This window comes from Pan troglodytes, chromosome 2 (assembly GCF_028858775.2).
Source record: "Pan troglodytes isolate AG18354 chromosome 2, NHGRI_mPanTro3-v2.0_pri, whole genome shotgun sequence".
NCBI lineage: Eukaryota > Metazoa > Chordata > Mammalia > Primates > Hominidae > Pan > Pan troglodytes.
The window spans coordinates 176,859,740-176,885,062 of NC_086015.1; the positions used below are offsets into that span (position 1 = coordinate 176,859,740).

The 25,323-nt window shown below is 35.3% G+C and overlaps 1 protein-coding gene across 9 annotated transcripts in view; it reads left to right on the top strand.

The window, feature by feature from the left end:
- Positions 1–25,323, top strand: part of NLGN1 (neuroligin 1) — a 905,219-nt gene that overhangs the window by 311,713 nt on the left and 568,183 nt on the right. The gene's annotated exons all lie outside the window — the stretch shown is intronic.

The window sequence follows — 25,323 nt, forward strand, 5'->3', positions numbered from 1 at the left end:
TAACGTATCTTCAAGTGGGGAGATTATCCTGGATTATCTGGGTGCCTCAGTGTAGTCACAGGAATCCTTGTAAGAGGGAGGCAAGAGGTTCAGAATCAGAGAAGGAAATGTGATGAGGGAAGCAAAACTCAGAGTAATGAGGCCACAAGCCAAGGCATGTAAGCAGCATCTAGATGCCACAAAGGATAAGAAACTCATTCTTATAGAGCCTCCAGAAATAATGTAGCCCTGCAATACTTTGATTTTAACCCAGTGAAGCTGATTTTGGACTTCTGACATCCAGGACTGTGTGATAATACATTTCTGGTATTTTGAACAACTAAATTTGTGGTGATTTGTTAACAGGAAACTAATACACAGTTATTAATCTGACTTTTCAATTTTAAATACAAAACTCTGAGGTTTGAATTAGAAGAGAGTGATTCAGACACAGCCTTAAGCTTATGCCTTTTCTAATAACAGAGCTAGAATATAAATAATACAAGCCCATTGCCCTTAAGTAACTAATGCCAGTGGAGATAAATGACTTGCTTAAGGTAGTACAGCTAGTTAGTGATAGAGATGAGATGAATTGGGCTACACAAGGCTCTGAGACCACTGATATTTAATTTCTACTGTGCTGCCTTTGTTTCATGGTATAAAAACATTTGCATACAAAAGTCATGTTTAAGAAGAGTTTTCAAGTGTAATAAGAAATGGGGTAAAAGTGGGTGTGCGGATGAAGGGATAGAGAAAGGGAAGAGTTACTTCACGACAAGAATTTATGTATGTCCTGCTAAGTTACAGACTAGGCGATCTGTAGTGAATCAATGAGACATGGCCCTTGCCCTCATGGTGCCTGTTGGGAAGACAAACGTAAACAAATGTAATTATAATTAATTAATAGAATACCTTAAAGGAGCAAAGTTCTGTAAAGACTTTATCATGTGCAAGGACTTTTCCTCTTAATCTGTATTGCCTTTGAATAAGATGATGATCAAAAAGAATTTTATTCTATTAAAAGAACATCATATGATTTTGAGCTGTTACTCTTATTCTGCAAAGATATAATAATCGCCTTTTATTATGGGGAAGAATGTATACATGTATTTTTCAATGTCTTTGGAAACATACTTGTGTATATTTTAGAAGCCCAGGTTTGTGGATGACACTTCACTGCAATGCCATCAGTTTCTATGGAGACACTAACTATTGTGCAGTTAGGAGGAAAAAAAGACTCCTCCGCTTCCCTGTAGCTTTAAACTGTTTTTACTCATCTTTCTATTCGACACATACAGAAATAAAATTAAAATGGTTTTCTTTTTGAGCAATATTACTTGAATGCCAATAGTATTATCTTTTATTTCGCAAAGACTATAAAACATTTATGAATTAAATATAGTCCAACAGAAAATGAGATCTTCCCTAGCCATCCCATACTAATGGCAAAGATAGTGTTTCCTCTGTGTGGTTTATAAATCTAGAATTTATGTTGGTATTATGTTACTGGAGTTTTTTTTTTTTTAAACTTATACATTAAACACTACCAATAACTTCAACCTTGGTCTTTCACACAGCTGTGGTGTATAGATAACTTCCATTTATATTAACCGAAGTTACATTTGCATGCTAGCAGGAAAGTACCCTTTATAGAACCAAATTAGTACAAAGCTATGTGAAAGAACAAATCTTTTCTACTTAAAAGAGGCATGGCAATTCAGTTTAATAAAGAAATTCTACATCAGTGTTTGTTTCCTAGATCCTGATGGGTTCATTTTGTCTTCTTTTGCATCATTAATTTTAAATAATTTTTAAAAATTGGTAATCAACAGATAATGCTGCCTGATTTGAACTTCCTTTTTACACTGGCTTTATTTACTGCTGGGAACTTTTTATTTATTTTAACTTCTTCTTAAAATAAGAATCTCTGTTTTACTAACGTTTGTGTTTTTAAGTCCTATAAATGCTGGTTTACATAAGTATCAGTAAATATTACAGTTGGCAAAAGCTTAAAGTTGCTTCCAAAAATAATTTTAAGAAACAAAAAATAATTAAAATGTCACTCCTGAATTCATACATTCAAGTGTATTTTAATATCAAAGTTAAATGTTAAGTGTTAACCGTGAATCCATGGAGATAGTGTCATACTTTGCAGTCTAAGTACTTTTAAGTAGCACAAGGTCTTTCAACATAATTAGCACAGAATATTGAACCACGCCAGAAATATGGGATTCGTCATTAAATTTAGAGGCTTCTTTATCTCTCTGAGTCTAATCATGTGTGCAGAAGACTAATTGTTAATGGCATGGTCTTTATTGCTCATAGCTTTCTTTTATTTTAAATGGAATGGTCTGCTTTGTGAGAAATAATTAGGTTTTATAGGCCTACCTGCATGGAGCCTTTTGTTGAATGTCTTATGGTTTTGCCAATTCAGATCCTGAGAGCAATTAGAGGCTGTGGCGGAACTGTTCCTTAAATCACACACATATTGTGTTATTGCCTGCCTTTTATTTTTTTTACCTGCAGTAGCAGATGCAGAAGCTTCAGTTACTTGCAAGTACACAGGCTAATTGTTAGCCAGTGCAAAAACTACTTGGTTTGGGAGGCATAAACTGGGAAGACAAAGTTGTTAGAAGTGTGGCACATAGAAGTGTGTCCTAATGTCTGACATTGTCCCCAAAATAATTATGTTCTCAATTATAGAACAAGTCTGTAACGATTCTCTAAAGTGACATGGTAGTTTCATCGTTTAAAATGATGGTCAAAATTGGTGGCCAAGCTGTAGTCTTTCAGTACGTATGGATTTTTTTTCAACCAGAATAATTTATTTGCTTCCCACAGTCAGTTGGGAATTATTGTTGCTCAGTGAGGTAAATAATAGAGACACTTTTCAAAAGTGCTCATAACAGTTATAAAAATCAACGTTTCATTTCTGAAAGAGTTCAATTGGTATGATTAGTCAGAGACCCAACTGGTGAGATCTGATAGAAGTATTGTCTAGAATGTTGCAAGTTTCAATATCATTTTGAGAGAACTGCATATTATAGTAGAAAAAATTGGCTGAATTATTTTGGTCACTCTGCCTACTTGCCTTCTTCATGACACAGAAAAGCTCAGTGAGATTATTCTTAATCATTTAATAGTGATGAAAATGATTGTCATTTATATGTTAGAACACTTTCATAAATTGCATTACCTTGGAGCTGTTTGTCAAATTGTGGTTAGGGGTTGGTGTTCACTTTTCCAACCTTCTCACATGAAGTTACAGTAAATCCGATTTGTCTCCTGTTCTGTTTGACATAAATTTAACAGTGTTTTATCCTCTCTGTGTCATCAACATGTTAGCCAGGTACCATTTTCTGAGGCAACTATACTCCTGCTACCATGTAATCAATAACACAGTACTTTCAATCTTGGCAATTTTCTTTAGTGGAAAATTACTTTGCATAGGCTTTTTGCCATTCCAGTTGATAAGCCATCTTCATTCAAATCTACAATGTCAAGTATTATCACTCCCAAAAAGGCACTGACAGCCTTAAACATATGCATGTACAAATCAATATTTTTTTCAACTGATCTCCTTTGGAAACATTTTTTTTAACTGAAATACTAGAAGGTAGATGAATTTGTGACCTACATCCTGTGGCAAACCTGAAGATATGTTTGAAAAAAATGTCATATGAGCTTGCAGGATCCACAGAGAAATTTACTTGTGGGTAGTACATCATTTTTGATATAAAGAAATAGGTCATTGTAAAACGTTTTCATAGGAACCAATGGTACTGAGATGTTTATTTTCTGAGTTTCTGTCTTTATTTTGCTAAATTCCTCCTCTAAATAAGGGAGGGCCAAGAAAACACCTTTTTGTTACCTGGCAGATTGCCTTCTGGGTAATAGATGTTAGACAGGTAAAAATACACATTGCTGCTTTGAAACACACCTGAGATTTTTGAAATCCTAAGAAGCGTTTACAGTTGTATAAGAAATTGGCTAATTAAAATGTTGTTGAAAGATTATTTGAGGGAATATTCCTTTTTATGGAAAAGAGATGAGGAAAATAGAAAATCTAAGAATAACCTTAGCAGGTCGAAAGTTTTGTTTTAAATAATTTAACTTTTTTGTCATAAAAATGAATGGAATACTTATTCGGTCGTCATGGAGAAAGCCTAGCCTACCCATCCTTTTTTTTTTCCCCTGATATGTGGAGAGCCTGATCCTTTACATTTGCTTATGCTGCTTTGAACATTTTGGTCACAATTTTTATTTTTTATATTCAAAGTATGTAGACCTTGTGACAGTCAGTTGTAGCAATAACTCTTCTTGTGGTCTTTGAAAGATCAAATACAAACCAGGAAAAATTTCTAAATAAGGTTGAGATTATTTGAATAATTTTCCCCTTAAATTTAGTGGGGTTTGGGAAGAATTGTGTGTTATGAGTTTATGACAACTAAATAATAATTAAACTTCAAATGATTAAACTTTAAATAAGTAAAAGAAATAATTTTCATGCTCCTTGCAATAAGTCAACAGTGTTAGTGTTAAATAGAACATGAGAGTTCCTTGTAGACCTATTTTTAGAGACAAAAATTGTTTATGATTTGGTATATACCTTTCCATACTTTTCATGCGCATGTAAGTATATTTTATCTATTTAAATGTAGACATGCTGTATTTACTGTTCTATCATTCCCCTCTTCACTTAACAACATGGGGAGGACTTATTTACACATTTAAAGCTACCACTTTTTAGAAATAGATGTAATTTTAAAAATAATTATGCATGATTAAGATTTAGACTTTTCAAATTGTTTTAGTATAAACACTATCATAACAAATATTCTTACTCATATGTCTTTGCATACTTGTTCAATTATCTCATTAGTATGGGTTCCTAGAACTAGATTTGCTGGCTTAAAGGTGCTTAGGTAGATATTTTATACTTCATGAACATTTTGGTTTCCACATCCCACAGTAGCATTGTCCTTAACCATCTTTTATGTTCTGTGTTTCTCTAATTATAAAACTCTAATTGGTTTTAAAATCTGCACCCTTTGGTTATTAACACGTTGGTGGTCTTTTCAGCCATCAGACTGAGCAGGCATTACCAAGCCTATAGCATAGGGTATTTACATACAGATATCGATCTACAGATATAAATATAGATCATATAGATATAGTTATCGATATGTTATAGACATGGTTATACACATAGATATAGATTTGGACAAAGACACACATACACACACACACCCCCACGTACGCACACACGCGTGCACGCACGCACACACACACATCTTTTCCCAAAAGCAAGTTGTTGTTTATGCTGTTTCATCAACCTAGAAAATTTTATTTTTCGATATTCAACTTTATTCATCCTGAGAAGCTGAGCTCTGATTTCACTCTCCCTGCCAAGTCACAGCCATTTTTTATTGCTCCTGTCAGAAATCTCATATTCCTTTATAGAACTTATATGGTGCCTTATACACTCCTATAACACTTATCCTGCTCTGTCTTTAATTTGACTTAGGCGTATGTCAGCTTCAGGATTCATAGATAAGGTCCTTGGTTGCAGGAACCACGTCTGACCTATTTTTTAAATCCACAGATACTTCATGATTTGCCAATATATGTTGATTTGGGGTAGGTACTAAGCCAGTGTTGTGTGCATATGGATTTCCATTGTTGTCTGCCACAAAAGGAGTAATTTTGAGAAATGCAGTGTTTTGGAAAAGAATATGAGACATGCAGTCAGAGAATTTGCCACTTAATTTCTGTGTGGCTTTAAAGATGTTCCTCATCTTCTGTGAACCTCAGTTTAATTCATCTGTGAAATTAAGGGAATAACAATATACTTCAAAAGTAGTAAGCGTATCGCAAGTAGTAATGAAGAATAAACAAGATACTGGCTTGACAGTGCTTTGCAAATGTTATATAAACATAAATATAATAATTATATATTATTACAACTAAGATTTCTGAATTCTTACGTCGGTAGAAAGTAAATAAGAAGACTGAGTCTCCGTCTCCCAACATGTACCCAATGATATGAATCTTAAGTAATCGGATGGATGACAATATTCCAGATGTAAATTTTGTGACCATATGCATCCATCAGAAATTATTTAGTGAAAACAGAAAGAAAAATAAGCTCACAAATGGGGTTGCACTCTCTTTCCTGTATGATAGAATAGTTAAATTAATGGCTAAATCTAATTAAGAAACTGAAAAATTGTAGCATGCCTGCTGCCAATATTAATCCCAATGGACTGTGAGATAGGGATATGGTAGCACTCAAAAATTACCTCACCATTGTTGAATATTAAGGCAATTTTGCTACCTATCCTTAGAAATAAAACAGCCCTTGCAATTAAATTTTGTAATTTGTTATTGCTTCAAAAATTTATGCCTTTTACTATCATAAATGTATCGTGGTGACAAAGCACAATTTTAATTAACAGTGACAGGTAAAGCTCCTTACAGTCAGATTGAATTTATATTAGCAATTATATAAGAATTATATTTTGATCATCACAGTTTTGCATTGAGGCCAAGAGTTCTAATTATATATAGTCCTGCCCCTAACGTTTTGTGGGGCATGGGCCAATATAAAAATTATAAAATAGCTACAAACTGCTAAATATGTCCTTCTACCTTGATAAATAAATATACTTTTATAATGACCCAGAAGCCCAGGTTTGAATTTGGAATCCTCTGACCCTTGGACTCCTGCATCCCACCTTGGCTGAAGAGCAGCAGGTCCCTCCCTTGTTGCCTGATCAGTTTCCGTTTCATCCCCAGCTCAGTGCTGCACCACGGGGAATCCTGTGCTCCACCTCTAGGGAGTCATACTTCTAAGCCCTGTCATCACCACCTCTCAGCCCCAAAAGTCTGTGTCTGAGCCAACCTGCTGGTCTAGGGACGCACACTAGTAATGCATTTGACTTTCAGAGGAAAAGACCAGGAGAGAGGCCTGCATAGACTTTGGACTGGACTCAGGACCATTAGGGCAAGATATCTCAGAGTTTTTGATACGTAAGGAATAGCCTAGAAAAGGTATTGTAAACTGCGGGTGAACACATCCACTGGGCCCCCTAGAATCCTTGTTCCCTGAGGAGAAATACAGGATGGCAGAGAGCTATAGTGAGGCTTTCTGACGTACAGGACCCAGGGGCCCACCTTGCCTAGATGTAGGGGTGGTAATGATCATACATTAAGCATTTGATGATATTTCAGAGATGTCAATGAAATAATGGCTGAAATAGATCAGTGATACTAATAAGTTTAATACATTGATTTTCAATTATATATGCTTTAGGAAAAAGTAAAGCTGTATTTTAAACCAATGCGTTATTCGGTATATTAATTTTGTTTTAAAAGTGAGGTTCTCAAAACGTTATTTCCGTGCGTTGTGGTATTATTTCCTTCTTGACATATTTATAGGGAATTTAGTTATTGAGAAATGTAGGTTATGTATGTGAAAGACACAAAGCATACCAAATAATTTAGACACAGACGTAAGTATAGCCATGAGTGTCTGTGTTAGTCAGGAAAGTCTAGGTTTTGTTATGGCAACAATCACACTAATTTAGTGATTTAAAAATACCGAGGTTTATTTCTCATTCGCGCTGTATCTATCATGAGTCAGCCCAGGGCTCTGTTCTGCAACATGGTCCTTCTAACACTGGAGTTCAGCCAGACCTAGCAGTCACCCTTTTGTTCTTACAAGTTGTAGTAAAGAGGGAAAAGAGAACAGTGGCAAATCTTGCATTACCCATTATGTGCTCAGTCCAGAAGAAATGCTTGCTCCTCTGACCATAACTCATTGATAAAAAACAGTCAAAACGATCCTGTGTTCTAGAGGGAGATAGAACCAGAATATTTGTTGATCAAAGCTAATGATTAATCTTGTACAGTATACACATGTATGTATCTAGGAAAGCATAAGAAACATCGAGAACCAGCCGGGCACAGTGGCTCACACCTGTAATCCCAGCACTTGGGGAGGTTGAGACAGGTGGATCACTTGAGGTCAGGAGTTCGAGACCAGCCTGTCCAAAATGATGAAACCCCATCTCTACTAAAAATACAAAAAATCAGCCGGGCATGGTGGTGAGTGCCTGTAATCCCAGCTACTCGAGAGGCTGAGGCAGGAGAATCACTTGAATCTGGGAGGCAGAGGTTGCAGTGAGCCGAGATTGTACCATTGAATTACAGCCTGGGCAACGAGAGCGAAACTCTATCTCAAAAAAAAAAAAAAAAATCAAGAACCATATGTGCCAAATTGTTCATACAGTTTCCTTAAGGGTGGAGTGCAGGTTACAGCTACATTTAAAAAACTTGGTGTATGCTTTTCAGTACTTTTGTAATATTTGTTAAATTAAGGCTATAAAATAGTCTTTAAAGGTATAAATACTAATGCAGTACCCATATATTGAAAATTAAAACCTACTGTTCATCTAATATTAGTTGTACTTTCATATATGACAAAATGGTGATGGACATATCTTTAATTAAGTTTGAGATTCAGTAGACACAATTACTTATGGATTTTTCAAAAATTCAATGAGTGAATATTTATATATTCAGATACTGTAAGAAAATTAAAATAAGAATACCAAAAGATACAGTAGACGATATTAGACTTATATACAATGGAAAAGGACCAGTAAGGTACTCAGTTTGTCCTTCCTTAATTCTATGGGACATTTTAGATTCTGGAAATTCACTACTGCCGTGTTTAACATTTCATTTAGTATTCTATTGTAAGCTGTATTCCCACTCACATTTAAAAAAAAATCTTTACATAGATTTCCCAGGATTTATGCATTTCTTTATAACTTGACTGTCTTGCATAGTCTAATTTTTCAGCATTTAAATATCTAAAATAAGTTTTAAATGCAACGTTTCTGAATTATTTTCTATTGTTACATACTAAAAGCAAGTCATATTGTTTAGAAGTAATTTAATTTCCTAGGACTTGGTTTATGAATACTTGGTAAGTCTATGCCTGCAACAACCACTGAATGCCCCACAGCACACGAGTGCAATGTCTTTGATAGCATGGGTTTTGTTAAATTAATGAAACCTTAATAATTAAATTTTTAATTGCATCTGGAAATTTTTCATTAACTGAGAATCCTTTAACAATAAAGTTCCTTTTTACCTGGCACACTTTGGAGGCAATGCATACTTTTGGAGGTATCTAATTCAGGCTGAGGAATCTCAAAGCATAAGAAGACCCAGTCAAGTACCATGCGAGAGTAAACTGGGTAAGAAAGAAGGGAAACAGTCCATAAGAAAACAGATTTCTGTGGTGACCTGGGAGTGCATGCTCCTCTTAAAGGTATTCCAGTTAGAACAATTTGAAAGCATTATTCCAGTGAAACTAAATACTCTCATTGGCAAGATTTGAGTGTCTGTCTATGAGTTTGAGACTCTAGAACTCAGATTCTTGTTTATTACACATATTTATTTATTATTCAATATTAGTCTACACAGGCAAGAAGATCCATAATTGGTCATATTCTAAATTGTGCAAACAGAAAAGACATAAAATCAAGAGATGCAAAATTCTTAGGAGAAAAATAGTATTAATTTTGTGATGGGTACATAGTTTTGTTAACCTCATTTTGGTCCTCTTTTGGGTTTAAACAATTCACAATAATATTTCACAGATATCTCACTTTAGATGCTTTATGGCTAAAAACCAACAGTGGGCTTGGTAATTTGTTTCTGGTGAGAGTGAGAGAAAAATCAGTGGGTAAGTTGTTTTCAGTTCAGGGAGAAGTAGGACAATATCCCAAGTCAAAACATGAAGAAACAGAGGTCACCAATGAAACACAGACTATTAAAGCTACCACCTGTTGCAAACTTGTTTCCTTAAATCCAACTAGGATTTAGGGTTTAAATTATAATATTAAATTGGTTTTAATGATGGTTTATAACAGTGTCTTTTGAAAACACTCATTTTTTGTTGTTTTGCTAATGCATAAAAGCATTAAAGCTCATTAGTTTCATATTTCTGGGCTCCAATCAGCCAAGGCGTTAAAAGAAAAATAGAAGCTGAAACGACTTGTTTTGCCCAGGGAACCTTCTCATCATTGTTATCTCTTACCTGTTCTTACGAGGTAAGATATGCACTGAGCATATTGGCTGCTTATGCTTGTTACTGGAATCGATCTACTATGGTGATAATGAGTCATCATGAAATAGCAGCCCAGTTACTGAAGGAGGTAAGGTTAGAGACCAGAACCTGACTGGCAACAAGGCTGTCTGGATGCCTCCCGACACACTCAGCAACAGCTCTTTACGCTTTCCCAGAGTATGGACAGTACTGTTCCAAGTCTGGTGTGGCAGAGGCCAAGGCTGATCACTAAGTGGGTCACAATGAGCAATAGGAAACTGAGGGCATAGAGCAATACTTGTAATTTTACTTTTGAACCTGATGTTTGTTAAAATCTACAGAGTATTGGGTTCCTGTTTTCAGGAAGCTTTAAAAAGCAAACTAAATACAGATCAGGAAATTCATGGATATACTTCTATGACTGCTTCATAATAATGTATGGGGTATGTAATATGTGCTAACCACTGTGTTGAGTGTTTTTATTTTGCAGTTTTTTTGTTTTGCTTTTAGTTAGTTCATGTAATTATTACACTAACTCAGTGAGGTAAGTATTGTACTTGGATTTCCAGATAAGGATACCAAAACTTTGGGAAGGTAATATGCTTGCTTAAGAGCATATAGCTATGAAGTAATAGAAAGGGGATTTAAATCCATGTCTGTTTAACTTCCAACCCTAAGGTAGCCAGCCTTTGTTAGCTATGGTTAAGCTAATTATACTCAAGATTCTTAACTACTGAGCTTGTCTAGATATTTAGCTCAGTGGTTAAGATTTAGGATCTAGTCAAGGCTGCCTGGACTCAGATTCTGGCTCTGCCACTGACTACCTGTGTGCTCCCTAACAAGTTATTCTACTTTTTTGAACCTTATGTTTCTTACTGTAAAACGAGGATAATAGTAGAATTTAATTTCTAGGGGCCTCATTAATATTAAATGAGTTAATACATGGGAAGTGCCCAGAACAAGTGGTGTCTAGGAGACATTATTCCTGTCATTATCATTTCTATTATTAGTTATTGAAAACCAACAATTCTACAAATGAAGATTAAACAAAATCCTTATATATAAGTGCAACTAGTTGTGTTTTTTTCTTGAAACTTGAGGCATTAAAATTTGATTTTTTAAAGATGAAAAATATACAGTCTGCTAGATAACAAATTAATTGTAAAACTTCAGAACAGGTTGGTTGGGGTACAGAAAAATATAAAAGAGCAAGAAAAAATTAATAAGGGGAAAGATAGGCATGGAGGAAGAGACAATGAGAGATCTGTGTAGTAGCAGCTAGGTCGGAAACAATGATATACTTAAAGACAAAGGGACAAATAGACATTCTAAGAGATTATATTCATCAAGTAATACAATTAACTCATGATTTCAAATAAACTATTACTTTAAACAAGGTTGCATTTTTATAATTCTGGGCAGACATAAAAATATCCTCTCTTTGTATTTACTCAGATGGAAACTGAAATTGTTTTCCAAAAAATGGCTCTCACAGTATCATTGGTCAACTTGACTGTGATAATGTGAAGTAAGAATAAAGAAAAGGAGTGAGGTCCCAAATGAGCAAAAACTAAAAACAAATGAGTAGTTTTTCAGTGTTTTCTTTATGCAATGAAATATTTGTATTATTTGGGTTTACAAATTACAAAGATACATGGCTTCATAACTCGTTCTTTTGTCTTTTAAATTATCTTCATTTTTTTCTTTATCTTTGGGAGCAAAGTACTGATGAGTTAGTGTGATGTAAGAATAGAAGAGTTAAGAGAAGGAGAAGAATGGCACCAAACACTAGCTTTATGTTCTCAAATTTGGTGCTTAGGCCACTGATAATTGCTATTCTTTTGAAAATATATATGTAAATTATTTTCATTTTTTAAATTATAATAAGCCTATGTTCTGTAGAGATATTTTCTGGCTTATTTCACTGTTTACTATATGATTGACTTTGGACAATTATTTAAACTTTGTATATTCTTCATTTTTAAGTTGAAATTAATGATAGTACAGGGTCCTTGTGGGAATTAAGTAGGCTAAGATATGCAAAATGTTTAGAATACAGCCTTATACCCATCTGTACTCAACAAAGGTTAATTATAAGCATAGCTGTTACATGTCTGATTACATTCCTTAGCTTACTTTCTATAAAACAAATCACATATGTACCCTATATTGTAGGGTGCATTGTTATGCCTGGAAGATATTTAAAGTGATATATGGCTTTATTACTAAAGAGTTATGCTTTTTATGGCTGGTTACATCCTAACAAATTAGAGATAGCTCAAGGATACTAAGAAAAAGGAGAAAGATGAAGGGAAAACTAGATTAAGAAAGAGGAAAAATAAATGTTTGAATGCAAAGTGTAATAGAAATACATTTGCAACTAGAATTTGAGGTTTAAATTATAACATTACATTGGTTGTCATGATGGTATATAACAGCGTCTTTTGAAAACATTCATTTTTTATTGTTGTTATATTGTCACCTCAGCTGAGAAAGTCTTGGAATTGGAAATGGGCTCTGAAATACATTTGGTGTTCAAAATGTATTTCCATCATTGGTAGCTACGATTCTGGTTAACCTCTCTGCTTCTTGATTTTCTTATCTAAAGTTGGGGCCACTAGTATGTCTACTGCAAAAGTCTTTGGAGGGTTAATTGGGCTAATGCAGATAAAGGGCTTAGAACTGTGCTTGACACCATATTTGCCTTCCTTAAGTGTAACTATTATTATATTGGATTAATTCTTAGGCTAGGAGAAATGGTGATGAAAAAGGCACTGTTCTTGGTCTCATGCAGATCAGAAGTCAATTGAAGAAGACTTAAAGAGTGAACAGGCTCTTATGATACAGCTTGAAAATTGTCCTGAAGCTGCTAGAGGTACATACAGGTTGCTGCCAGAGCAGCAAGTTAAGGGGAACCCATTTATTTTAGAGAATGAACTATGCCTTTCTGGAGCAAGTGATCTCTAAACTGGATCCTAGGAGAATGAGATTTAACTTGAAAAGGGAGTGGGGAAGAGTACATCAAAGCTTGAGGGAACTGCAGGTGCCCAGAATGTTTTGGGAAAATTCAAGTACTCTATAGTATTACAGGAGAAAAATGTATGGGTCAGATGAAGAGACTGAAGCAACTGGTAGAAGAAAAGGAGGTAAATGAGCAGGGTAAAATGAGAAGGGTTTTGTCCTGAGTGTTAGGGAGGTTAGACTTTCAGGGATTCTTCAGAATAATTGCAGGAGAAAAAACACAAGGGCTTAGATCTTTAGAAGAGTTCTCTTCTCTGCCTTTTGATATAACATAAAGAGCAGATGGAAGGAGGCAAAGTTTCCAGGAAGGCAACCGCTTTGGAGGTACGTACTGAAATTGTTAGAAAGTGGTTGTAGCCCCTCAAAAAAAGGCATGAAAGTGGGGGAGAGAGAGAAGTGGATGGACTCTATTGTATTTAGGTGGAATCAGTAAGACAATGTTTTTTCACTTCTTAAAATGGGATTACAGGTCTTGGCTTAAATGATTATTTCATAGTCTTTTCACTTGTTTTCCTGAGTAAAGATCTGAACACCGTGCCTTGTTTTTGTCCAGTAAGAATATATGCTACTCATGTTCCATGGCCTTTAAACACTTTCATGTCCAATTCTACGATTATCATGTGGAATATTTCCACTTGAAATGTATTGTTAAGTCTGTGGCTTCAATAGTAAGAGAATAGTAAGCAACATAAATATGCCACTTCTTTTTTCCTTGTTCCATAAGTGATGGATGATTTTCTTGGCGTGATTCTTCTCTCTTATTAAGAGCTTTAATGTTTAGGATTCTTGTTTTGCACTATTACAGAATCAAGGTAGCGAAAAGGTACTAGTGAGCTATTTCTATGTATCAGGAGGAAGGTTCTGTATCCCTTTTATTACAAACACGTTTTTCTTTTATTTTCTCTTCATTTTCTGTCCATTGAATGGTGTATAGAACTTATTATGCTAGCTGATATCACAATGCTGGGAAAATTAATTTACTTAAATAAATAGCATCAATTTTTAAGCTATTTTCCAGATAACATCCTGTCTGGTTTTGCAGATAGTTCATTAGTTGGCAAGTATAAACTAGTCACAAACTGCTTTAGTTGATAGTTTAAATTTAAAAATAAAATCCTTGTCCTGTTTATACTGTTTTTTGTGCCACAACATTATGAAACAGGATTTCAGAGTTTTGAAAAAAATATTTCATTATTTAGATTTTGATTAATGTATTTCAATTCTTGCTGAACAAAAATATTGAAATAAGATAGAAGAGTTGTATTTTAAATTATTTGGATGATATTAAAAATACCTAATACATAAATATGCTTACAATAACCAGAAATATTCATAAGACAATTCTACCATTCATACAAAAAACTTTGAATTATTTCACGAAATAAAATTGAGCAAATCTACCACTTTATTGCTTTCCTGTCAAAGCTGGCTGTATGTAAGAGCTGGTGGAGACAGTGAATTTGCACGTTCAGGAAAGGGATTTGAAGGAATTAATCTTTACAAGCGTTTCTAATCTGTGAATTTAAACTATTTATTTTTGGAAAGATGGGTCACAGATTTTGTAGATATATTCATTTTACTTAGACAAATGAGTGCTTGTCAATAGGGTAGCGTTTGTGTGTGTGTATATATACACACAAAATATACCATCTATACATTGTGTTAGAATTTCAATGTGAAACACCATGTATATAATCTTTAAGAATGTAACTCTCTTAAACTTCAGTCCCTTTTATAGCAGACTAAGTGCTGCTAATATACAGGAAGCAAGAGGCAGCAGGGTCTTCACCTCAAAAAGACCTTCGGATTGCACCCCTTTGGAGCTCATCAGAGCCCATTCAGGTTTATCCTGAGGGGTCAGTTGATGCACTGCCTGATACTACTTCTTCCCGGGGGCTGAATGCACAGCTTCAGCGAGACACCCAACTCCTGCTGACTTGAGAAAAGTGTTATTTTGATGATGATTATAATGAGTTTTAGTGTTGCTGGGAGCCAAATGTATCCTTAAGTGTAAAAGAGAAAGCTGCAATCAGGGTGAAGCATAATGTAGCTTAGATTATTATTTGATATGTTGGCCTTTTAATTAGGATTTTTCCCTTCTTGATATTCATTTATTGCCTATTGTTCCAAGGTGAATATTTGTCGTGTATCTTGATGAAGATATCGTAGCAACTGAAACACATTGAATGCACTGAAGGGGTGGGGGGTTTGCCTCATACCGTTTATCCTGACACATTAATCAATGAAACTATAGCTTTGATCCTAGCACTTGAATTCATTTCTAGCATTTGATTTCCTCTCCAGCAGTCATTACAAGTTACTTTTTATTAAGTGACTCTAGCTTTAGAAGATGGCTTTTAGCCACTTTTAAGCCCATCCTTGCACTGCATTGTCATGAGAAGATGATTAAGGAAACATCTAATAAAAGAAGCTTCAGCCAATTTGGTATCGTGATGCCATAGCAATCCTTAGAGTCAGTGGACTTTGAGAGTGAACTTTTTTGTCTTTAGTAAAAGTTGATGTGATCTGTTCTAAAATGGTTGTGTTTTATTTATTCTGTTGCCAGATTTTAATATGATTGAAAATTTTTTGAAAAAAAGTTAGTTTTTATTTTTAAGCTGTTTAGATCTCTTCAGGAAGGTACATTGACTTGGTGCATGTCCATTTTTTACAAAAGAAATGTATATCAAACCAGTTAATATTGGGAGTGCATAAAAGGTTGGAAACTAAAGGTGTTGATCCAGCTTGATTGTAACAGTTCTTCAGCAATGGGAGTCAAACTGTTTTAGCCATGATCCATGGCTAATAACCTATGTTACCTGTGCTTGTAGGTTAAAAGTAGAGCAAAAATTTCACAAAATGATAACCTCAGTACAGGCAATGAATTGTATTTTCTTTTTTATTATAATTGATGACAATTTATTGAATATCTACTGTGTATGGAATATATATAATCTTAGATGCTAGCAAGATAAGAGTGAGTAATGCTTTCAATCTGTATGTGGCAATTTACAGTTATGTGAGTCCTGCAAGCATCAGGAGCCACAAAGTGGTTTAAGAAGTGGTTTATAAACTCTGGCCCTCAGGAGACAATTAAAGATATCAAAATATCTCACGTACCCCATAAATATATAAACCTACTATGTACCCCCAAAAATTAAAAATAAAATGAAAATAAAGTGTGCATGATGTAGGTACAAGGGTAAGAGTGCTTATTAGTGATGTAGGTACAAGGGTAACAGTGTTACAAATTAGAACATTTTCAAACATTTGAGAATGTTAGAACTTCACTCTACATATTTTTTAGTGTTTTTTATTGACGTTAAACAACTATACATATATACGGGGCACATGTCATATTCTGATACTTAAATACTATGTGTAGCGATCAAATTAGGGTATTTAGTATATCCATCACCTCAAACGTCTGTTATTTCCTTGTGTTGGGAACATTTTGCCTCTTCTCTTCTAGCTATTTTGAAATATACAATAAATTATTGTTAACTATAATGACTCTATTGTGTTATCAAACACTAGAACTTCCTTCTTCTATCTAACTATATGTTTGTACCCATTAACCAACCTTTCTTCATCCACTGCCCCCAACCTACCCTTCTGGTAACCATCATTCTACTCCCTACCTCTATGAAATATCAATCTTTTTAGTTCCCAAATATGAGTGAGAACATACAACATTTTTCTTTTTGTTTCTGGCTTATTTCACTTAACATAATGACCTCCAGTTCCATCCATGTTGCTGAAAAAAATGCCAGTCACAAATTAGTAAATCGATTTTATAATCCATAAATGAGTTTCAGTTTGTAAAACACTGCTCACAGCCACAAATTATAATCCTTAGAAGGTAGGTAGGCACACTATAAATTTTGAAAAGTTTCACTCAACTATAAAAATCTATGACTGACTAAAAAATGCAACAGATTATGATTAAGTGTCATATGACAAATTCTGGTTATGAATATCCTGAGTTAGGCCAATAGATGCATCATCTACTTGTGTGATCCTATTCAATATATGGCTTTATCTGATGCAAATTGTTTCAAAATAAGTGGTAACATGTAATAACTTTTTAAAGAACATTTAAAAATAATTACCAAAAATGTTTATAAACATACCAGAAACTTTCCTGTTTTTAAACAATAATGTGTAGGTTTTATGATTGGTGAACTGAATGTGAAAAATTTTCTTGAATCACTAAATAAAATAATTTCTTATATTGCTGAGCTATAGTTGAAAGGAACTAACGTAATGAAATCCACTTTTCATACCACTGTCATTTTCCTTGCCCCCAAAGTAAACCAGACTGACATGGAGGCTTTCTGAGGACAGGCACCATTCATGTTGTTCAGCCATATTGATCCATTGTTTCCTCAAAGCAAAGCACTATTCCAGGCCCAGTCCCTTGCCACTTGTTAGATATGTTATTGATTCTATGAATATAAATGAATGGATGGATGGATCAATCAGTTAGTGTTAGTAAGACTTGCTCTAGGTAACTGAAAAATGGCAAAAATTTATTTCGATCTCTGATTTTCCTCTCTTTTTGTCTTTCCTGGACTTAGTTTCCTTAGTCAGTAAATGTGCATAGTCTGATACTTATTTTCCTTAAACTCCTTTTTGTGAGTACCTTCTTTCCTGCCCTAAGCTCTAGACCTTCCTTTTGTCAATTTTTTTTAAACAAAAGTGACCGTCCCAGTATCTGGTCCTCAGACATCATTTAGTTACACACAAACTAATCTATGTAAAGGAATGAAGAAATCTCTTTAATGGCTTATAGTGTAACTGCTTCCAAGGGGACTTACATCACACTTAGAGCCTACTGGGAGAAGGCATCGTATTGCATAGTGGAATTAAGGGCACTGTTAAAAAGATTTGGGAAATCTAATGGTAGATATTTTGTCAGTGTCCCACAAAAAACCTCGTATAGTTGATGTTTGAACTTTTCTCAGAAAATACTGACACTATGCTGGAGACAGAAGTTATTAAGGAATCCTGAAAATGTCAAAGTGTGTATGTGTATAGTATATATATTTTTCTTACTACAGTCTAGGATAGGGTATATTCTCAAACTGGCTGTAGATTTTGGGGCGTGCCTAAAAATGCTGATTTCTGGGCCAGGCACAGTGGCTCATGCCTGTAATCCCAGTACTTGGGGAGTCAGAGGTGGAAGGATTGCTTGAGGCCAGGAGTTTCAGACCAGCCTGGACAACACAGTGGGACCTCATCTCTACAAAAATTTAAAAATTAGTCAGGCATGGTGGCACACGTCTATAGTCCCGGCTACTTTGAATGTTGAAGTGGGAGGATCACTTGAATGCAGGAGTTTAAGGCTGCAGTGAGCTATGATCATGCCACTGCATTCCAGCCTAGGCGACAGAGAGAGACTGTGTCTCTAAAAAAATAAAAAAGAAAAAGAAAAAGAATTTTTTAAAAAATGCTGATTTCTGAGTCACGATCCAGGCCTGCTAAATCAGGATACCTGAATGTGGTAAACAAAATCTTTATTTTTAAAATAAACACTCTCGAGAGAGTCACAAATTTTAAATATTTCGGGGCGGGGGGGCCGGTGGGGTGAAAATTGTCTGTGATAACTTATTTGTTTGAAACTTGTTTAAAAATAAGTTTCATTTTTCCCTTATTCAAGTGACCGGAAGGTCACTTATTTTTTGTCCTGTATTATAAATGGTTATTGATACTTTGTGACATGAAAACAAAGTTTAACAAATAGAACCTTATAGAGAATTCTAGGCAGAGCAACTTCCAGTATATCACACATTATTTGCTTAGGAAGGACAAAATATATTAAATGAGAAGGTGGGAGTGGATATTTCAATTCTGTTTCAGCTCTAGAAACAACATATCTTTCATTGTACCATACCTTATTAGTAAGTGAATTCCACTGAGGAGAAAACACAACGAAACTAAACATTTTATTTGTATTGCTATGTGAATACATTTTATATATTCCAGATCTTAACTCTCCATTTGAATCTCCCTACTAGCAGAAGTAAATGAGAGTTTAATATATTCTTTAGACCAATGTTATTGAATGCCTATGAAGGCATAGTGCAAAGATCTGGGGATGAAGTAATGAAACAAGAACGTGATACCTGCACTTGCGTGTCTGCTGATAATTTTTAAGGATAAAGTTATTTGTAAAATTATTTTTTAAGGTATCTACGTAGAGCTATGATGAGGAGAAGTAAAGAGTATGGAGAGGAAGACTACCGTGGTCTTGAAGAATGAATAAGAGATAGCTGATCAGGCAAAAAGTCAGATAGAAGCTTTTAGGCAGAAAGAGCAGCACAAATGAAGGCTCTGCTTTGTATTATTTAAAGACTGCGTTTTGAGTGCTCATATGCACACAACGCTATGATCCTAGCCTGTTTTAAAAATTATTTTCCTTTTGAAAGAAGCTGCAAGCCTCAACAATGAAGCCATTATTATGTTTACAAGTTACTTAGGAGAAAGAAAAATGATAGCAATTTAACATTTTACATTATGGCTCCAGTCACCAGGTGAAAATGAGCTTGGTGTTGACTGTCCTCACCCAGGTGACCTTGTGTCCAATCAAAAAGTACATCACAGAATTTGGCATCACTTGTAATTTCAAATATGCAAAAAGATAGCCAGGCCAATCTGAATGTTTTTTGGTATATTGACTAAGGCTCATTTAAGTATATTTTCTAAGTAAACAAGTAAACGCTATAGATTTTGTTGCACATAGCACTTCTTTGCTTTTTGCTTTCAAATTTCTCAGGTTTGGTCACCACACTCTAAGGTAAAATGTAAACATACAATCATTTATAATAATAGTAACACTAATTATAATAATGTCTTCAGAGTGCTTACTCTGTACTAGGTATTTATGAATTATCACTTCATTTTACAACAACCCATTGGGGTTTTCAAAGACAAAATACACTATATACATTTTATGTAATTATTTATGGAGATTGTTAAAGAAGGACTGGAGATAGTAGGGAATTTTAAAAGAAAGAAATTTTGTTTATTGCTGCTTAGAAAGCTATAAAATAATTTTTACCATCTTTGCAGCATAGTACAGCCACTAGCACATGACTTATTCTTCACTATGCAGAACCATTTAGTCATTTTAATGAATTGGGAAAGTGGCCCCCATTTGGCCAGGAAAAACAACCAAGTATGCTTTGATGCTGAGAAGGAAGTTTGTGTGACATGATGGGCAACATGAATATCTGCTCGTAAAAAAAAAAAAAGGGACCCCAGTGGAACGGAGTTACGTATTCAATTATAAGGGTTTTCAAGTACTTCTCTATTTCATGTGTCTGCTACAAAATTGTAAGTGCCCTAGAATGGAGAAACACCTTACATGATGACACCTCTGAGGAATTGGTAAAATAACAGAATTGACTGTAAAAGAGCTCCAAAGTTGGTGTCCACACAATGGGTTGATAGCCTTTGCTGTCTCAGTAACAAGTTCTTCAGTAGCCTTGTGTAAGTCATTAACTTGTATCACATATTTTTCTTTTCTTTTCTTCTTCTTCTTCTTTTTTTTTTTTTTTAACAGAGTCTTGCTCTGTTGCTCAGGCTGGAGTGCAATGGCGTGATCTTGGCTCACTGCAACCTCCGCCTCCCAGGCTCAAGCAATTCTCCTTCTCAGTCTCCAGAGTAGCTGGGATTACAAGCACCTGCCACCACGCCCGATTAATTTTTGTGTTTTTGGTAGAGACAGGGTTTTACCATGTTGGCCAGCTGGTCTCGAACTCCTCACCTCGTGATCTGCCCGCCTCGGCTTCCCAGAGTACTGGGATTACAGGTGTGAGCCACCGCATCTGGCCAACTTTTTTTTCTTTATCTTCATAAGTGACCTCAAATCTGCACTCATCTATTAAGACATGAGAAACAATAAGGGAAGGTTCATTGTGCAGGCACTGCAGCCACATCAAATCCAGAGTCTGTCACACATAATACTTGCATGACCATGACAAAATTACTTAATCTCCCTTTTCCTCACATTTTTCATCAATGTTTAATGGCAATGATAATATTACCATCATTAATGATAATGTTAATATCATAAGGTTGTTGTGAAGATCCATTTATTCATTTACTTATTCATCAGAATTTTAAGAGCATCTACTATGTGCCAGGCACTATGATACATTTCAATGAAAGACAGAAAGACAATAATTGAAAGAAAAAGAAAAATATAAAACGTGGAAAAATTAATTTGAGATGGGCAAGAATATTTTAATAAGATAGGCAGAGAAGATCTCCTTGATAAAATGACGGTTAAACAGAGACCTGAATGAGGTAAGTGAGTTAAGTCCTGAAGCTATGAGGGGACGGGGACATATCACATAGAATGAACTGCAGAAGCAAAGGCTGTGTGACACAAGGGTTCATGGCATTTTCAAAGAGCTACTTGAAGGCCATTGCGGCTAGAGCTATGTGAGCAAAGGGGAGAATTTTCAGAAATAAATTTAGAAAGATGTCAAGAGGGCAAGAGAATATATGGGCCCTGTGGAACATTATAAGGATTGGCTTTTACTGCATGTTATCAAATCTAAAACATTTTTCATTGTTAGCTTCATCATTATTTTATGTATAACTAAGGAACAAAAACTGCCATGAAAATGATGGCACAATACTTTCTAATCACATAGATTTTTATGTTGTATTTATCTAAAGAGTTTATTTAGTCTTATTTAGACAAAAATTCTTTTATATGCTATGCTGGTCTGCCTCTGTTTCTTTTTACATACACAATAACTTCTCATTTCAATGTTGAATCATAGTGGAAACTTACTGAAGATATTAAATTCAAATGTGTAGTCCCAATAGTGCCTATAATTCAACTGAAGTGATGACCAAGTTTGTTCATATACAAGCAATGATCACTATGTTATAACTGCCACCTGGTTCATGGTGAATATAAGACACTTTTTAATTTTCTATATAAAAATAAGTGTGTATTATAGTCATCTAAATGTGGAATGTAAATGAGATAGAAAGTCAGAGAAGGGTGTGGAGAGTAGAAGTCATGATTTACTTAAAGAATTACTTTTACTACCATGAAAAGAATAGACTGACTGAAATGCACAAAGGTGCAAGCAGAGAGCTGCCCAGGAGATTTATTTGATTAATGACGATTCAGAGAGATGGTAATGGTTTGGCTCAGAACGGTATCTTAGAGATGTCATGAAATGGTCAGACTCTGATGTCTTTTGAAGATAGAAATGACAAGATTATTGATAATTGGATGAAAGGGATAGGAGAAAGAAGTCAGAATAACTCTCAAGTTTTTAGCTTGAGATTGGGAAGACTGCACACAGATGGGTAGGGATCCATGGGGGTCAGGAGTCTGCTATTGGACATGATACATGTGAACTTCACTATTAGACATTCAAGTGGAAATGTGGAGTAGGTGACTAGAAAATGAGTCTAAAGTTCACAGAAGTAGAATCTGGAGATAAAACTTTAACATAAAATATCTCCTTCCCTGTATAGATGCTATTTAATATTATGAAACAGGATGGCATCACCTACAATTGTGTTTCTCCATTTTTCACTACTATTCACACTTTTTTTGAGATGGAGTCTCACTCTGTTGCCCAGACTGGAGTACAGTGGCGCAATCTTAGCTCACTGCAACCACCGCCTCCTGGGTTCAAGTGATTCTCCTGCCTCAGCCTCCTGAGTAGCTGAGATTACAGGAATGCACCACCACGCCCAGCTAATTTCTGTATTTGTAGTAGAGACGAGGTTTCACCATGTTACGCAGGCTGGTCTGGAACTCCTGACCATAGGTGATCTGCCCACCTCAGCGTCCAAAAGCGCTGGGATTCAGGCATGAGCCACCATGCCCGGCTACTATTTGCACTTAAAATAACTAGTTCAACCATTGTGGAAGACAGTGTGGTGATTCCTCAAGGATCTAGAGCTAGAAATACCATTTGACCCAGCCATCCCATTATTGGGCATATACCCAAAGGATTATAAATCATGCTACTATAAAGACACATGCACACATATGTTTATTGCGGCACTATTCATGATAGCAAAGACTTGGAACCAACCCAAATGTCCATCAATGATAGACTGGATTAAGAAAATGTGGCACATATACACCATGGAATACTATGCAGCCATAAAAAAGCATGAGTTCATGTCCTTTGTAGGGACATGCATGAAGCTGGAAACCATCATTCTCAGCAAACTATTGCAAGGACAGAAGACCAAACACTGCATGTTCTCACTCATAGGTGGGAATTGAACAATGAGAACACTTGGAAACAGGAAGGGGAACATCACACCCAGGGGCCTATTGTGGGGTGGGGGAGGGATAGCATTAGGAGATATACCTAATGAATGTAAATGACGAGTTAATGGGTGCAGCACACCAACACGGCACATAGATATATATGTAACAAACCTGTACATTGTGCACATGTACCCTAGAACTTAAAGTATAATAATAAAAAAGAAAATAATAATATTTTATATCACCATATCACTAGGTAGCATACAAACGTACACTGGAAAAAATATGTATTCTTTAATGTAACTTTATTTTATAGGTATGATACATTCTGTTTTTCTTGTCTCATCTTTTCTCTGTTCAAAAGCCAAAAGTTACCACATGTTCCTAAGATTAAAAAACACTAAACCAGAATGGGAATGAGAATAGGGAAGAGATTAGTTCCAAGAACTGAGCCCTGCTTCATGCAGTATGTCCAAAGATCTGCAGCAATGCCTAGCACATATTAAATGCTCAACAAATGTTAGTTTGTATTATTAAAGGGGGATCCCTTCCCCCCAAAATATTACGGATTTGTTTTTATCAACTTCATAGAGGGCTCACACTACAGCATACAGAAAAAGAAACAGGTATTGCATTAGTTTTCTATGCTGTATAGTTAATCACTACAAACGTGGCTACTTAAAACCACATACATTTATTATGTCAGTTTCTGTGAGTCAGAGCTCTGGGTATAGTTTAGCTGGGTTCTCTTTTTCAGGATTCCACCAGATATTGGCAAGGGCTGCAGACTCATCAGAGGCTTGACGGGGGAAAGATCCACTTCAGACTGCCTCAGGTTGTTGGCAGCATTCATCTCCTTATAGTTTTAGAGTTGAGTTCTCCACTGTCTTACTGGCTGTTGGCTGGAAGTCACTCTTACCTCCTAGATGCTGCCTGCTGTTCCTTGCCATGTGACCCTCTCTATAGGCAGTTCAGTGCATGCTCACCTACTTCTTCAAGGACAGCAGAAGAATCTCTTAAGCTCCAGTATGCCCAGCTGGAGTCTTATGTAACATAAATTATAATAGGGATGACAACCCACCACCTTTGTCATAGAACATAACTTAATCAAGGGAGTAAAGTCGCCTTTTCCTTACTCTATTGGAAGTGAGTCATTTGTTATGCCCCTACTCAGAAGGAAAGGATTCCATAAGGACCTGACTTACTGGGGGTCATCTTAGGGCATGTTCTTCTGCTTGTCTCCTTTTTATCCAAGGTATTCTTCCTGGAACTTGTAGGAAGGAGTAAAATTTTGGTCTTCATCTTGATTATGAAATAAGAAATCATAGAACAGGGGTAAGAAGACATGAGCACTATTCTTAATACTTTCTGTTTTATCATGGGAATACGGCAAGGTAATTAATCTATCATTACCTCAGTTTTCCCATCTTTAAAATGGCTGTACCAGTATCTTTCCATCATCTTTTCTCACAGGATTCTCAAGAAAATGGTATGAAATATTTTATGAAAAATCAAATTTTGAGCTATAAAGTGTTATAAAACATGACAATACCCTTTATTATTATTATGCTCTGGTTCTCTAACTTTTCACCAGCTGTCTGGAAGGACAAAGCAATGTTATAAATGGCTTGTGGCCTGTCACCTTTCTCTAAACCTTGTCAACAGCAAGCTCTCAAATATTTATTGAAGGAATAACACATGTTTTTCTTCATTTGGTTTATATCTACTTTTGTTCATCAAGGGAGCCATAAATAGTTTTACCTTTCTTTATAAAGTGTGTTTGATTTTTAAAACAGACAACAAGTGTTGTACAGTTTGTATTAAAGGACTACTTTATTGCTTTTTTATTACCTGAAAAATGCAACAAAAGTTAAAATTAATAACAGTCAGTAGTAACAGGGAGTAGAGATAATAAAAGTTATGTTCTTTGCCTCAG